The sequence below is a fragment of the Sinocyclocheilus anshuiensis genome, unplaced genomic scaffold (genome assembly GCF_001515605.1).
Source record: "Sinocyclocheilus anshuiensis isolate Anshui unplaced genomic scaffold, SAMN03320099.WGS_v1.1 scaffold20, whole genome shotgun sequence".
Taxonomy (NCBI): Eukaryota; Metazoa; Chordata; class Actinopteri; order Cypriniformes; family Cyprinidae; genus Sinocyclocheilus; species Sinocyclocheilus anshuiensis.
This window is the reverse complement of record NW_015558646.1, coordinates 111828-129633: the sequence shown is the minus strand read 5'-3', so window position 1 is coordinate 129633 and position 17806 is coordinate 111828.

Below are 17806 nucleotides of genomic sequence, written 5' to 3'. Positions count from 1 at the left end.
ATACAGTTGCTCCTTTACGCTTAAGGAAGAGTAAGGAAATCAGTTTGACACCGTGGTATAATGACACACTCGTGCCCTAAAGAGAGCAGCCCAGAAAATGGAGCACAGCTGGAGGAAAACAAAACTAGAGGTATTTCGTATTGCATGGCGGGAAAGTACCCTATTCTACAGAAAAGCCTTACAAACCGCTAGATCTGATTATTTTGTGTCTCTTTTAGAAGAAAACAAACATAACCCCAGGTATTTATTTAATACAGTGGCTAAATTAACGAAAAATAAAGCATCAACAGGTGTTGACATTTCCCAACAGCACAGCAGTAATGACTTTATGAACTACTTCACTTCCAAGATCGATACTATTAGAGATAAAATTGTAAAACAGATGGTCACTGCAGTCACCCGGATCCAGTACATATCCAGCCCAGATGGTGGATCAGGACCTAGAGATGACCTCGACATCCCTGAATGTCAGCAGAGACCAAAACAACTAGATGAACAGAGACAGATCCCCAGTGAAGACCTTGTCTCCTAGACGGCCATTGGGACAAGACCACAGGAACCAGATGAGTCCTCTGCACAATCTGACTTTGCTGCAGCATGGAACAACCTGCTGGTTCCAGAGGAGAACTCGCCCCCGACTGAGCCTGGTTTATCCCAAGGTTTTTTTTCTCCATTCTTTCACCGATGGAGTTTTGGTTCCTTGCTGCTGTCACTTCTGGCTTGCTTAGTTGGGAACACTTATTTTCCAGCGATATCGTCGACTTGATTACACAGATACTATTTAAACTGAACTGAGCTGGATGATGACATCACTGAATTCAATTATGAACTGCCCTTAACTGAAAATTGAGTGTTTACTATTGTCTTTTGCATTATTGACACACTATTTTCCTATTTAATACTGTAAAGCTGTTTTGACACAATATGTATTGTTAAAAGCACTATATAAATAAAGGTGACTTGACTTGACTTATATATAATTTTCATACCATCTGAACAATTCAAGCTAGAATTAACGCCTAAATGTGAGTTCACAGTCAGCCCAGCTCCAGCTGCTATTATTGTAATGAAGCTGTTATTAAGTATGTTTATTAAGCTGTTTTCCTTCCAACATTCCCCACAATGTAGGCAAAACCTGACCACCACATACACAAACGCACTGCTTTCATCATGAGTCAATATATTCTCCAGTCAATGGAGCTAGATTTGCAGACACAACATATCTTACAATGATGCAGTGAGCTTAAATTCAGTGCTATATGTATGTGCATGTTTGTGTGTGTGTATACATGCATGAAAAGTGTGTACATTACAGACTTGAGAGTGGAGATATCGGCCAATTCAATCTGCCAAGACGCATGGCAAACCTGCCAGGCTTGATTAAGTTCTCAAATAAATTGCACAATAAGCAACCCAGTCATGTCTAAGTTCAATTAACCCCTAAAACACACGAAGAACTAATATAAACAGAGAACAACTATTATTGACTGCTTAAAGGATGAAGACAGAGATAAAAACTGATTCACATTAGTGTGTAAACAACAAACACGCACAGACCTTGTTTACACATGGTATTAACATGCATCAGATTATGTGTGGATCATTACTACGTCATTGCATTGTTGCTGAGCAGCTAGTTCAGTCTAGTCACATACATTTCTGACTACCTCTGAATGTTCTTCAAGTGATCGGACACCGCTTACACACATATTGGTCATTGTGCACTTGTAATTGGACCACTAAAGACAAATAGTGAAAAAATAAATCACCCAAAAAGGCAGTTCTGTCCTTATTTATGCCTTTCAATATAGCTTGGACATGCTGCACCATTCAGTGACAGTGAATAATGGCCATGGCTCTCTCAAACTAAATTTTCAATGTATTACAATTGCAATTTCAGTTGGTTCCTCACACGGACCTATGGCAATAAAAGTCAGTAAATGGAGTGAAACTTGAGTCATATAGACCAATTCTATGGCACTTTTTTGTCAATTTTGTAACTTGACAGTCCCTGATCTCCATTCACTTTCATATACAGTAGATGAGAGCAGCTCAAACAAACATGTTGCTGACCAAATGTATCACCAAATAAAGCAGCATATTCAAAGGACGAAGCAGAAGACATGAGAAATGGGAGGACCAATTATATATTGAATCATTCTTAACACATATACACTCTTAAAAATAAAGGTTCTAAAAGGGGGTTTTCACATGCCATAGAAGAGCCTGTTTTGGTTCCCCAAGGAACCTTTCAGTGAACTGTTCTTAAAAGAACATTTTTTTCTTAGTGTGAAGAACATTTTAATAATCTAAAGAACCTTTTCCCACTGTTTCCAACCTTTTGTGGAATGAAAAGATTCCATGGATGGTAAAGGTTCTTTGTGGAACCATTGAACTATTGGAGTGTATGTGTGTGGGGGTTTTTTTTTTACTCGAAAGTCCTGTTTGGATATAACCACAGGAGTTAGGGGACAAACAATGGCTCAGTTAATATTCATTTAATTGCATAATATTTAAAGGGAAAGTTCACTCAAAATCCTTTCATTAATTACTTACCCTCAGATCGTTCCAAATCCGTAAGACCTTCTTTCATCTTCTGAATACAAATAAGATAAGAATTGTTCAGTAAAGTAATTATTTATTTATTTATTTTTTGCACACAAAAAGTATTCTCTTAGCTTCATAAAATTATGGTTAAACCACTGATGTCACATGGACTATTTTAACGATGTCCTTACTACCTTTCTGGGCCTTGAACATGTCAGTTGCGTTGCTGCCTATGCAGGGTCAGAAAGCTCTCGGATTTCATCAAAAATATTTTAATTTGTGTTCCGAAGATGAATGAAGGTCTTACGGGTTTGGAATGACATGAGGGTGAAAATAATGACATAATTTGCATTTTTGGGTGAACTATCCCTTTAACTTAGAATAAATACCTATTGTTTTTACTCAGAGGTCCTGGAATGTCTGGGTGAACTATCCCTTTAATACCAGGTGCGAAAGGGGTCACATGTTGTCTGTCTCTGTGGCGTTGCTGCTGTCAAACGGCATAGCACACTAGTCATCTCAAAAGAGAACGAGCGAGAGAGAGCAGATAAAAGAGTGAAAACCAAATACAGCATCATATTCAGAGGAAGAGACAGAAGAGATGAGAAATGGGAGAATAGATTACATGGACAGAGAGATGGAGAACTTTTATCTCTACCTTAAGGGGACTGACATGGTAGGGGCCCCGATGAGACAGCTCCTCGACTGTAGTCCATTTGTCTCCCTGTTCCAGTCTGTCTCTTAGGAACAAAATCAATATATCTAACCTTTTCAGCAGCCGGAGGCTTAACGCACACACTCGCACACACCCGGACACACACTCTTCACCTCACCTCACCGCTGCTGAGTAAGATTTAGTAAATCACATATCACCTGCTGCTGTTCATCCAGAGACATGGAGCTAGATGGCACGTATATGGCTCAACACACACACAAACAGACACACAATAAATGAGAGATGTACATATGGACAAAGATGCACAGAAAACGCAGAGGCACAGTGCCATCTGTAGGTCAATAAGAGAACGACGGCTTCAGCATGGATAGCGATAACAGGCTATCAAGTTTTGCAGAGGAGGACATCAAGTTCTTTGGATTACACAAAAAAAGTCTAAAAGAAATAACTGATTATTTTATCCATTCAACAGTTATGAAGCTGTGGTTTAATTTGAGTATGTCCAGATTTGAGATAAAATTCCACAGTCTGAGTGTGTATCTGATAGCACATAAGTGGAAAGGAAACGTTCTCTGTTAGAAGAGCAGACTGCTATTAGCAAGTTGACTTATAATCTTCATGGTGTCATTCTGCTCATTAATATGAGAGCTCTGATATCTGCATTATAGGCTGTGGATGACGTGCATTAATCACTGTTTTATGATACAGGCCCACATCTACACCGCAACAACGATGGCTCTCAAAATCAGCACAATCCTTCATTATGATCCATTGAGGAGTGGATACTAGAAACCTCTCAGATGGTCTGTCTGTATGTAAAGTACACCGTGAGGCTGAAGACTTCAGTTTGGGTGTCAATCATGGTTGCTACTAAATCATGTGGGTCACAGCCATGGCCTATCTGTTGTTAAGTCTCATTGCAGTTAGCAATGTTGAAATTGTATGTCTTATTACTTACAGAAACACTATAAAAAGACATCACTAGTAACATTTATAACCCTTACTATGGTGACATTGTGTACAGTAACTGTCAGCAACCAGTGGCAAAGTCACTGCCATGTAACACCATCTCATTACCAGACACAATGTGATAAGATCCCAACGACAATCAATTTGTCTGTCCAAACTAATAGCGACACAGTTACGAAATACAACAAAATTAAATATCGCAGCCAATTAGAAAGATGCGGGCGGGATCGCTGCAAGCCCAATGACTGCACTTTAATCCGAATGGATGCATACATAGTCTAACTAATAACTATTAAACCATTTTAACATTATTAAAAAGTAACTGATGTATTTGCTATTGAATACAGTTGTTTGTTCACATCTTGTTTTTCCTTTCATCTATTTTGAGGATATGAGGTAAAACATCTATTGTCGCTTTTATTATGGCTATAAAGGTCAGGCAAAATGATATTCCAACTCACATTAAACCCTTTTAACATTGAATAAAGCATATAATCATTACCTGAGATTAACACAAATGCCTATTCACATACATTATATAGTAATGCTGTGTGATTTTAGTAGGCTACATAATCAGCAGTATGTATAATAGATGTACTCAAATAATTTGTTTGCTCTGGATGTCCATGGTGGTTTTACAAACAACATTAGTTTTGTTTGTGCAACAAAGTATTAAATAATCTAAGAGATATTTCTGTGTATATTTAATATCAACTGAATACTACTGCTGTGCGTGGCTCTCCTTCTTCAACTTCCATATTCAGTTCTAAGAAGTATGTGGTTTAAAGATTTAAAACCCTTTAACTGCTCTCTCTCAACTGACTGAAAGTCCATAAGGCTGCTGGCAGATTAAACACTATGAATCAGGGTCAGCTCCGCTTTGCTCATTTTCTGACCCACGGTAATCAAATCTACATCAATGCCATTAAGACGCAAGCCATCTTGTTTTGGGCTTTTGAACCTGATCACACTGAAGATAGAGAGCAGAAGCTAAAAAGCATCCTAACAGCACTGATATTTATGTTAGGAAATGGTTAGGTAAGGATGTCAGCTGCACTGTTTCTCTTTAGAAACTCTAGAAGAAATTACATAATTAAAATTAATGACAGCAGATTTTAGAAATATATAAAATACACAGAAACAGATAATTCAGTCAGCTCATTCACCTCCCACGGATGGAGATGTCAGATATATGTATGATCTTTCTATGCCACTGTGCTTTGTTTTGTAGCACCACTGGAAATACCATTTGTCACACTGATTATGTTAATCCAATTAGATTAAATTATTTCATTAAACATGTTGAATTCAGTTTAAGAAGTCTTTAAGAACTTTTATTACAGATGAAAATGAAAAAAATATATATATATTTTTTTTTTTCCCTATAATGTATTTCTTGTAGTGGAACGACAAGTGTGCGACAACAGTGTGTGTGGTTTAGGCTTTGCCTACATTGCAGAGGCATTCGGCCAGTAAAACCTGAAATCACCTACAGTCACCTACCCATTGGGTGGTTCTCACAAGGAAACCTATTATTCATGCTTTTCTGAATAAAGAATTGGCTTTGGGCACACATACAATATGCGGTTTGACTAAAAAGTGGTGAATTCTCAGGGCAAGCAAATATGTCATTGGCGAGGCCTTCTAATGGGCATTTAGTTACACAATCACAAAATATGTGATTTACATAATTAGAGACAAAATTTACTCATTTGTTGATTGCTTAAAATGGGTTTACTAAAGTTTAAACTATAGGCCATCTTAAAGGGATAGTCTACTTAAAATTGAAAATGTATAATTTACTCACCCTCATGCTGTTCCAAACCTGAATGACTTTATTTCTTAAGAGAACACAAAACAACATATTTTGATGAACTTTGGGATCCAAACAACATTGGACCCCTTTGACTTTTATTGAATGGATGGGGGAAAAAGAAAGTAAATCATACTTTCTTTCCAAGAAAGTTTGGAACGACGCAAAAGTGAGTAAATCACAACAGAATTTTCATTTTGGTGTGAATCTCTAGATTCAGTGTCATGTCATGCTGCTATTGCTGGTTTTTACATGTAGTTGAGTTTTTTTTAAATGTCAATAGATTATTTGGTACTATAAATTGGCTGTAAAATACGGTGATGTACGATTTCCTTTGGGTGTCTTATTCATTGTGACAAGGTGTTTCATAACAGCATGAATCGCAATGAAGGCCCTGACTTAAAATGCAAATTCATGGGGTGCCAATGACTGTAACTATTTGTACACTAAGAACTTGAAGCAAAATACTGTCATGCATGAGTGTTTTTTCATCGTTTTACTCAGATTATTGTGTGCCGCTTTGGCTTGGCTGTCACTGAGGTACTAGATTTTTTCAATATTGGTTTAGTGATACCTCCCTGTAGCTATCCATTTTCATTAAATTCAGAAAAAAACATCTCCAGAGACATTAGCTACGGCTGAGTGAAGTAATTCATCACTGCGAGCTCTTCAAATACACAGGAGTTGCATAAAGCAACATTAATGCATTGTTCACCAAACACAATATTCTCATTTCTCAAACGGCGTAACTCTGCTGCTCTGGGATAAACCTCAGTGACCTAAAAAGACATTTTGGGCATTTGGAAACTTGGATCAGTAGGAATGAAAGAGAGAGAGAGATAGAGCAGCTGCCGTTGTGCCTCGGTGAAGAGACACATTTGAAGGAGTGTGTGGGTCGGAGATGACAGCAGGGCTTTTTCATTTGACTTGTAAGTGCTGGAAGATGTAAGATGTAAGGCTGACAGGTCATGTAAGTTATGAGAGGGTGAAAAACATCTCCGATTGTGACTGCACCAACACACATACACGCAAACCAGCCTGAGAGAAACAAACACTCTCTCCACACAAATATTAGCATGCACAAACAATTCCCGCCCTGTGGTGTATGTCTCCAGTGGCGGAGAATTGATGAACGAAATCATGATTCCGTCACCATAACATCTGGCTGCAGATCCAGCTTCAGATCTGTGTTTTTGAACCAAAACCGTCTCACCTATGCCTCAAGGTGTCATTGAAAGAGGCAGGGTGTTAGTATATCCTGCACGTTTGGCTCACAGCACTCCACTAAAGAGCCGTCAGCGCGGAACATTCTGAATAAAGAAAGTCATTTAGCTGCATTTTGCTGCTGGACAGAGAATAAGTGATTGCCCTGGGCTCCTCTCTACTCGCTCTCAAAAACAAAGTCATAATTGAGGTCTTTGTAGGGGAGAACATTAGACTGTGAAACATTTATGCGCGTGTTCGCCTGCCGAATAATAATAATGCCGGCAGTGTTGTCTCTTTAATATTAAAAAACACAAACGTTTGACGAGTTATCTTCCTTTATTACCAAATGCAATAATGAGATGTTTGTGCTACCAGATGATTGTAAGAGAGTACTTCATCTACTGCTAACAATGTCAGATTTACAGAGGTGAGTAGGGCCCTATAATTTCTGTGAAGCAGAAAAGCAAAAATTGAGCTACAAAAATGGAATTTACAGTATAACACGGGATGACATGGAATTTGGCAAATTTTGGATGAATCAGAAATTCATTATTTTTTTATTATTAAAATTTAATTAAAAAGGAATCCAGAACACTTAAAATGTCAATTGTTAAACAATTAATAAATGTGTTAAATTGTAGATATTTCATGTTTTTTTTTTTATGAATTAAACATTCTTACTCATTACTGAAATGTAATTTTATGATAAAAATGTAATCCAGAATAAATACATGACTAATTAAATAAAAAGAAAAAAACTACATTTGGGAACAAAGCGCCTAAGTGAGCTATTATACTAAAATCTAAACTATTGACTGTATAAAGTTCTATTTAATTAAGTTCTATTTAAGTTATATTTAGAGTCAGAAACATTGAAACAAACATAAACGTAAATATGGTGAAATATGATGTAATGTAATGATGTAATATGAAACGTAAATATGATGAATGGCTGATATTTTGTCTAAGAACCAGTAGCAACTGAGAAGTCAGTGGTCAAATAGAGGGTTAATGATGTTAAGAAATAAAACACCTAAAGGTTATACTGTCTGAAAAAAGTCACGAGTCTCTGTGTTTAACAATTGTAAATGGCTAGTCACAATAGAAAACCAAAGTCATAACTCTTAGATATACACATCCTTGCAAAAATCGACTGTTTTAGATTTATGCTAATCAAAGATACTTAAAAGAACCATAGTAACACTGCCAACATAGTACATATTAGGGAAAAGAGGGGAAATGATCATGTGTGAACATCCAATATTAGCAAAAAATAAAAATAAATCTAGTATAAACCAAAACCAATACGTTTATTAAAAATGATAATAATAATAATAATAAATAAATGAATAAAAAACATGTTATTGCTATAGTCCAAAACACCATAATAATACCATGGTACATTTTGGTTCTGTTTCTATGTGCTGTATGTAGCCCTCATTATTCAGTTGTGGGCAAGAACTAATCTTTAAAGCTTTAGTGGGAGATCCACATTGATAGTTTTTAGGACAGCAGCTGATCTTAATCTCAGTTTTAATAGAAGCTGTCTTTAGCACAACCCTGTTGACCGCTTCACTACTGAAGTAAGAAAAGGAATTAAGACATGATTATAAATTCCAGGTGAACAACCACTTTTCACACTTGCATAACAGTGTTGTGGGCAGGCATTATGGATGTAATGACAGCATATACTATTATTATATATTATTATTGTTGGTATATTATACAATATTATTGTTTAAATGCTAATCTTTACAAAGGTGAAAATGTCATTTATGCACCACTAGCAGTACCCAACTAATTGAAATATTTTGTTTTAGCCATTTCATATGTCATATAGTATGTAACTAATGCTGTAGGAGACTGACATATGGCAACACTGATTGGTCGATGGCACTAAATGTCTATGCACAAGTCTTCAAATCCTTCAACTATTGTGATGTCAGAAGGCAGCAGAGAAAAACATTTAAGTCCATTTCACACTTTCAAGAGCCTTTCAAAAAAAAGGATCAGGCACCTTCAAAGCACATGGGCACTTCTGAACAACCATCAATAGAAAAATATGCTTTTTGTGTAAAGATGGTTATGAAATGACATTTGCAATGACAACGTAAGATGCAACTTCTCAGAAAAAGTACAAATTACCAGTTCAGAAGCATGTGTCATCCTAAACCAGCAGGTAGACTCCAGACATCAACATTTTTTTTGGTTGTTTGTTTCCTAAATCAGGAAATACTCCTGCATTATGGACATGACAAAAAAGGACATGACATTTTGGGAAATTATAAATTTTTTTAGAAACTCTGTATTGAAATGTACAATTCAGAAACAGCTACAGCAACATAGAAATGTTGGCTTTCTAAAGAACATAGATTTTTTTATGTTTTTTCCATAGACACATTAACGAGGACAAAGTTGTATAGATGGACATCACGTCACAGATCATAGGAGATTTGTGAGATATCTGTAACTGTCAGGTCTGAAATGCAGAAATCATAATTGTTAAAGAATAGAAACATTTGCTCTAAATGAAGACCGAACAGAAGTTAGCAATGTATAAGAAGTTTCAACTTCTATGAATGTTGTTTGTGTAACATAAAACATTACGGACATGACACATCACTGAAGTGAAGAAAATTCATAAATATGGCTCTTATGAATTAAAAAAAAAATCATAAATTGCTGTTATGCAAAAGTGAATGCATATATTTCTTAAACACCTAACCTTTTTGAAAAATGCTTACTGACAACAAAGTGAAAGCAAAGAACTATTTTAATCCCTATTTTGAAACATGAATGGTTTAAAATGATGTTTTTGTCATGGTAACACGTCATTTATGCTGGCCAAATAATGCAATTTCCTTAAAAAGTCAATAATAGCAGCCAATATAGTAAAATACTGTTTAAAAAAAAAAAATGACAGTAGGTTTTATAGTTACAGCAACCACCAGCAGGGGCTGACAAGCGTTTCCCTCCGATGTGTGGCTAAAAATACAGTAGATGTGTGTGAACTATAAAATGTATTTTTGCACATGTGTGCTAATAAGTCCTGGTGAGTCCTTAAAAAGTTTGAAAAATGTATTTACATGAAATTTAAAGTAATAACAAGTCTTAAATATTTTAAATGGCATAACAAACATCTTAATTAGAATTCTAAGATGTCTTAAATTTGGGGAAGGAGAAATAGGAATCACGATACAGCCTAATGTATTAATTAAATTTGAAAAAAAAAAACTTGATTTCATTAAATAAATTTGAGTGCTGCACATTTTAAAAGTAAAAACATGGCACTGTTGGTGCAATGTTCTACAGCCTTGAGGTTTCAAGGCAGTTTGCAAACAATCAAGCCATTATTTATTTATGTATGCATGTATGTATGACTTTTTATTTATTTATTTATTTTTTGACAGCCTTTTGTCTTATCATTCCGTTTTGGTCCAAACCTGCAATAAGTACAAATATGGTAAGGTACTTACAGCACTTACTCTTATCTAAAAAATAAAAATAAGTTGTCTTTGCACCTTTTCTCCCTGAAAGCTCCTTAAAACATGCACACTTTGAGACACACACACCTTAAATTAATAAAAGGCTTCATATTTCTTTCATACAATATAATCTGCATATTGGCAAACTGAATGAAGTAGGCGGGACGTTCTTTAAAGCCGTGTGAAAGCCAAGAAAGAGAGAGAGATTTATTTGCAATGAAATGTAATCTCCTGCATTGGTTTGTGAGTAATGGAGGCAGATTCAGTATTTCATTAAGTTGGCCGAAGTGATGTATCATCCCTCTCTTCTCAGTAACGTTGCATTAACTTATTAGCTTTACTCTCTCCCACTCGCTCTCTCTTTCCCCTCGTCTGTCATTGAAACATAATCACCCTGTAAAAGTAGAGATAATAAAAGCAGAGGGAATAAATGACCCTAAGAGACACAGAGAAAGAGAAAGAGAAAGAGGCAGTTTACAAGATATTTACTCCTTCATTTTGTCACTGTGACTCAATAGACAGACAGTGGGCCATAAATGTGGTTGTGAAGGTTGCATCTGATATGTGTGCGCGCGAGCGTGCGTGTGAGTCAGTGCACATGTGTGCGTATTTGCATGTGTATTAATGGCTCTCTGCATGAATGCAGACAGTTCATTACTGATGCTGTCCTCTATCCAATGATAAAGCCTTTTTAATTATGCTTCATGAAACATATTAAAGATTATTGGGGTGTGCCTAATTTTTCTAGACAGTGCCACTCCTCTCCGGGATGGATGCCACCGTGGGACGGATGAGAATGACTGACGGCGGAGTGAACTTCAGTGACATGACAGGCAGTCGCTTGAGAGAATTAGGGCTTACTCAGCTCTTTTGGTCCGTCTAGATGAGAAGCAAGACGTTACGGGCATTTTAATACCGACAAATACTTTCAGCAATAATGCGTGGTAGTGTATAGTCAATCAGTTATTATGGCAAAATATTTTGCAATAACGATGACTGATTGTACGTTATCCATCGTTACACAGTGAATCAGCAAATACAAAAGCAGACATTACATATTAATTTTAAATATTTTATAATTCACAACAATGTGTAAAAAAATTAATAATAAATAATTTGTTATATTTGCACTGTAAAAAAAGTGTTTGTAATTTTTACAGAAAAAAATACAATGCTGTAGTAAAACCTGTTAATTAGTTAAAGGAATAGTTCACCTCAAAAATATAAATTCTGTCATCAATTACTCACCCTTAAGTTGCCCCAAACCTGCATGAATTTCATTCTTCTGCTGAAGACAAAAGAAGATCTTTTTAAGAAATACAAAGTTCTGACATGAAACTCTGGATGGTGTGGGCCGATAAGTTCCATCTCAATCTGATATAATCACATTATTATTCACAGTTGATTGTGCACCTAGAACTGCTCAGAAGGTCATCGGTGCAGCTGGTTGGTTTATTTTCGCATCAGCAGCCAATGAGTTTGCTGCTCAACATTCAAATACTCAAATACTACACATATTCAAATAAATGCTGTTGCCGTTGCAGTGCGCTTCAGAAACCTTCCACTTTCCCCAGCTCCACCTGTATAGATCTGCTACAGGCTAATTTCATGTATGCTATATATGCAGGGTCACAGCAGCATGTCTGTGGATGTATTGCCAGTCTTGGTACTTGCTCTGTTGCAGCAGCAGCAGTGTAGCAGATATATTTCTTCAAGACTAAACACATTAACACTGCCATTTATACTACCGTGCTAAACTCTCTGAATGGTCATGATAGAATGTGGGTATCCAAACAGTTTTTCCCATACATATTTTTTCACATACTGTGAAAGTCAATGGAGACCAGCAACTGTTAGGTTACCAACAACTTGAGGCTGAGTAAATGATGGCAGAATTTTAATTTCTGGTTGAACTTTAACCTGTTAACAGTATTTTTGATTTATTTATGTATTTTTATTTATTTATTTATATATATTTTTTAGGGGTGCAACGATAAATCGATTTGTGGATCGATTCTGCGATTTTTCGAATACATCGCGATTCTCTCTGGAATCGATTCTAAGCTTAGTTTTTAACAGCAGATGGTGCTCTAGGCTAATTTTTAACCGCACACTCAAATGCTCACTAAGAAGAGCGCTTGTGCATTCAGCGGAGTAATGTAAGTGGTTAAATGTACTTGCACCTCAGTTTTAAGCTTTTATGACGTGAAATTAATGGAGACACAGTCCAGTGAACACTCTTGTAATTCGCTTTATTAAAGGTGGGGTAAGCGATTTTTCAAAAACGTTTTAGAAAACTGATTCGGGTGACTAGCAAAACAAACTTGTAGCCAATCAGCAGTAAGGGGCGTGTCTACTAATGATGTGGAGGAGAGAGCGTTCAGTGCACAGGACGGACATTAGCGAGCCTAGCGACAGAAAGATAGAGATGGCGGATAAAAAAACAAAAGAGAAAAACATCTGCGGAACAAAAGAAGGCTAAAGGCAATAAGGCAAGAAGTAGGACCCATGTAAATATCGGATCAGCTTTCCAGCGCTGGAGAGAACTCAAGGAGCGGAAGGCCTGCGATCGGACGCCGAGGTTGCTATGTTTCTTCTCGATAGGTGAGTAACACCGTGTCCACTGGACGCGACAGTTGTCACGCCGCTCCACAACAGCTAAAGTCTGTCTACACTGGACACGACAAAGCGAACATTTGTCGTGTTGTGCCGCGCCGCATCCAGTAATTTTTGAAAAACGCTTTTGACCACAGTGTCGGACCGAGTCCCAAAACACACTTGTAGCCAATCAGCAGTAAGGGGCATGCCTTGCATTGATAGAGAGAAGAGAGTGCTCAATTTGAGCACACAGACGGATATTAGCAGTTCGACTATAGATACAGAAAATTGGAAGATAAAAAAAAAGAGGAAAATATCGGAGGAACAAAAGATCAAAAAGAAGGGTTATGACCAAGCAAGAGGTAGGACACGCGTAAATATCGGAGCAGCTTTCCAGCGGTGGAGAAAACTCAAGGAGCGGGAAGGGCTCGAATCGGATGCCGAGGTTGCGTTGTTTCTTTTTAATAGGTGAGTAATGTTGATTTTGCATCGTTTCACACAACTTATCTGTGTTGGCTTTTGTTTGAATATGCTTGTGTGTCATCTTCCCTTGTTTCCGTGATCGTCGTTATGCCAGGGTTGTGTACGTACATGTGGGGTGAAGATATAAAAATAGAGGCGAAATCCTGTTGGGCCCATGGCGCGTTTGTTTTGGTGCTATCAAATATCAACATCATTTGGCAAAAATCGTTTATAGTGCACTTTTAAGAACTTTATGAATTATTATTTTAGGTTCAAGTGGTGTGTATAAGGAACTGGGAGCGAGCAGAGTATGGCTGTTTCTAAAGCACTCAGTGCCATCTGCTGTTAAAAACTAAGCTCAGAATCGATTCCAGAGAGAATTGCAATGCATTCAGAAAAATTGCAGAATCGATCCACGAATCAATTCATCGTCGCACAAATAATATTTTTTAGTAACGCATACTGGGGTGTTTTGTGTTACATTTTCAGTTATTTGATTAATTTGTATTGAATTATTTCAGTTTAGTTTGGTTTCAGAAGAGTTTTTCGTTACCCTGATGGTGTTTTGTCTGTGTATGGTCCTGTGTAATACAGCTACATACAACTACTGACCATGTTCTATGGACGGGCCACTTACAATGAACTCTGATTCATCATGTGGCTTTCTATTGTACTACCAGTATTATCATGGTGGTTATTAGTAAAGCCAATTTTGGTAATTCTAATAGACTGGTATTTTAACACTATATCACTTAAGGAAAAAATGAGTTATTAATTATACAAAATACAGTACCGATATGTCATCTCATAATACCTGAAACATTGTCACCAAAACTATACATAACTAACATATTTTTTAAAGTGTGTATATAATCTTACATTTTCCGAAAAGTTAATCATAATGTACAAAACATTCAATGCTGCAGCAATATCACAGTAATAATATTAATATATATATTAGGGGTGTAACGGTACACGTATTCGTATTTATTGAGATGCACCTGTATCTATCTATGAGACAATCTATCTATTATCTATATCTATATCTATATCTCTCTATATATATGTGTTATTTTAGTATCACTGAGAAACCATTAGTTTTTATTATTCTGAATCAGTTTTTATTTTCATAATTTCCATTTTAATTTTAAAGTTTTAATAATTTTGTTGTGTTTTTGTCATTTTTAGTAGTTTTTTTCTTTATATGTTTATATAGTCTTATTTCAGTTTGAGTTATTTTAGTATATAAAGTTAAATGAAATTAAAATGAGAAATGTTGCCTTGGCAACTAGCTGAAATAAAGAGTTTTTATAGTTTATTTCAGTTAATGTTTATTTTTATTTTGAGTAATGAAAATACTTTTTTAATGGTTTTAGTTTCAGTTTTAGTTAACTAAAATAACCCTGATATACACACACGCACACTCACACCACACATGCACACACATACATATACATACATTATATATATATATATATTATACTGTATATATAATCAGTTTGCATTGATAACATACTATGAAAATTCACTTTTACTTTATGTTCTTGTTTGTTTGCAAATGTAATGCATACTCAATGCCTTGAGTATATTTAATTGACCAATTAACTTCTAGGGATGGGCAATACCACTTATTTTGTTTTCGATATGATACCGATACTTTCGAAGGCCAGTACCGTCGATACCGATACGATACCTCTAAACTGAACTTTTAAATTATGAAATTTATTAACTTATTCAATTACTAAGACTAAAATGGGTAATGATACCCACTTACTATCATATTCGAAAAGCATTTTAACATTCAGTACTCCTTAACTGCAACTTAGGTTATATTTTTGTTTACACATGGTTAAAATATGCTTACTGTAGTGGTAACCATGGAAATCTACAAATAGTTGAACTACGGTCACTTTAGTAAAACCATGGTTCATTTTCATAAGGGACTGCCAGTGACAGGCTGTTGCAAGCATAAAATGCAACCTTTTTATTCTGACAGTATATGATTTATATTAACATTACAGAACATGATCAATATGAACTTTAGCATTCAATTTAAATAAATGAAATTGCACAAACTATGCAGGCTATAATTTCAATTTGTTTATTGTGAAATAACTCAAACATATGTTGTTTTGTTTTTTTTTCTGTGCTACAAGCATTGTTTTGGGCTGCCGTTCCCAAAAGATGCTTTTGGGAAACGCAGCCCTGTTTGAATGCACTGTCAGAAGAGAGTGAACACTCTCCGTGATTGATTGGTTCTGTCTTGCTTCATTTGCTTGTGTTCAGATGTGCAGGAAAATAGTTCTAGCCTACACAATTATTCACTAACATAGGATATTTGTCCAATTTAATGCATATTATACGCATTATTTTTTGTTAAATAAACAAAATCATTGGTAAATAAAACACACCTTAGTATTGATGTATTTTATTTGAGTATTGATGCTTTCGATACTCCCATCAGTATCAATATATCGATACTTCAGTATTGATACGCCCATCCCTATTAACTTCAAATAAACAGTTCATTAAAGAGGATCCACTTGAATAGTGCATTTCAATGGGAATTCATCTAGCAAAATATCAAACAATTAAATAGACTATCTTAGTTATTAAAACAAAGAGTCAATTCAGAACAAATTCCTTTGTCTAATTAAAAGTGTTGATACGTAACTAGTCTTTTATTAAAAAGATAAGGTCCTCAAACACTCATAAAGCCTGACAGAGAGAGGCTGGATGAGATGTGGGAGGGTATGTGTGATTTACTTTTTATTTTATTGTATTTTTTTTGCTTTCATTTTAAAAATGTGTTTGTCCTGGACTTATTTCAAAACAAGAATTTTCTCAAAGATTAGCCAATGGTCCCCTCTGATGCATTTAATCAGAGGGGCATTTTTCAGTGGAGGGAAAGTAATCATTTTTGCACAATAAGGCCCATCTAAAAACGTCCACTCACATTTGTGTGGTGGCAGCATGCAGCCCAGAGGATGCATTATGTATTCCAGTGATAGATTAGACGCATGGTATTTGTACTACCCTCTTGATACTGTATGTCATCTTCTTTAATCATTCTTTCCCAAACAAACAATTTGAGTCCAAAAAAAAAAAAAAATAGGCCCAACTGAAGAGAAACCACTTCACTAGGAGTGCTGTGTCATTTAGAGAATGAATTGCAATCACGGACGAAACAGTGATAGATGCATGTGAGAGGTTCCTGGAATGATATTTCACATTACATTATTTTTATAATTATCATAAGAAAATATTTTAGCACCACTGAAAATGATGATGCAAATTGTATGTAATTATGCTCAGTTTTAATGTATTCTGCACTTCCCTCAAATAATGTATAATTAGAGTTAGCACCATTACTTGCAAAATAATATAAAATATTCATTGTATAAAATAACATAAAATTAACCTATCAATGTAATTGCCGAAAGAGTCACTGCAATAAAACACAGACTGACAGTCAATATCGAACATGCAAACACACAAGTGTAAAAATAGTAAAATCAGTAGGCCTACTCATTACTCATTTAGGGGTTAATAATAAGGTTTTTGTTGTTGATGTTGTTGTTGTTTACCAGTAGTTCGTACCAGCCCACCACAATAATATTTTATTTTTATTAGCAATCAGTTTTATATTTGTAAGAAATATTTGAAGAGTTAATTTGCAAAAAACAGATAACTCCATTTTTGTTTATTTTCAGAAATCATGTTTTTTTTTTGTTTGTTTTTTGTGCATTCCAGGTAATATCAATCAAACTGCAGTTGGGTTGTTTTGATTAAGTAATAATAACTAAAAAAAATACAGATAACTTACAAAATTAAAGTTCATTGAAAGTATGTTTTTTATATATTAAAAGTTTGTTTTATAGCAAAAGCAGATAACTCCACATTTCATGTTTCAGAGTTAAACAAAAACACTTTGTAATCTCCTCAGATGACAATGTAGATGCGTGACAAATGTTGTTGTTGTGATCATCATTTGTTTAGACTGTATGGTTGTGATTACACGCAAAAAAAAAAAAAAAAAAAAAAAAACAT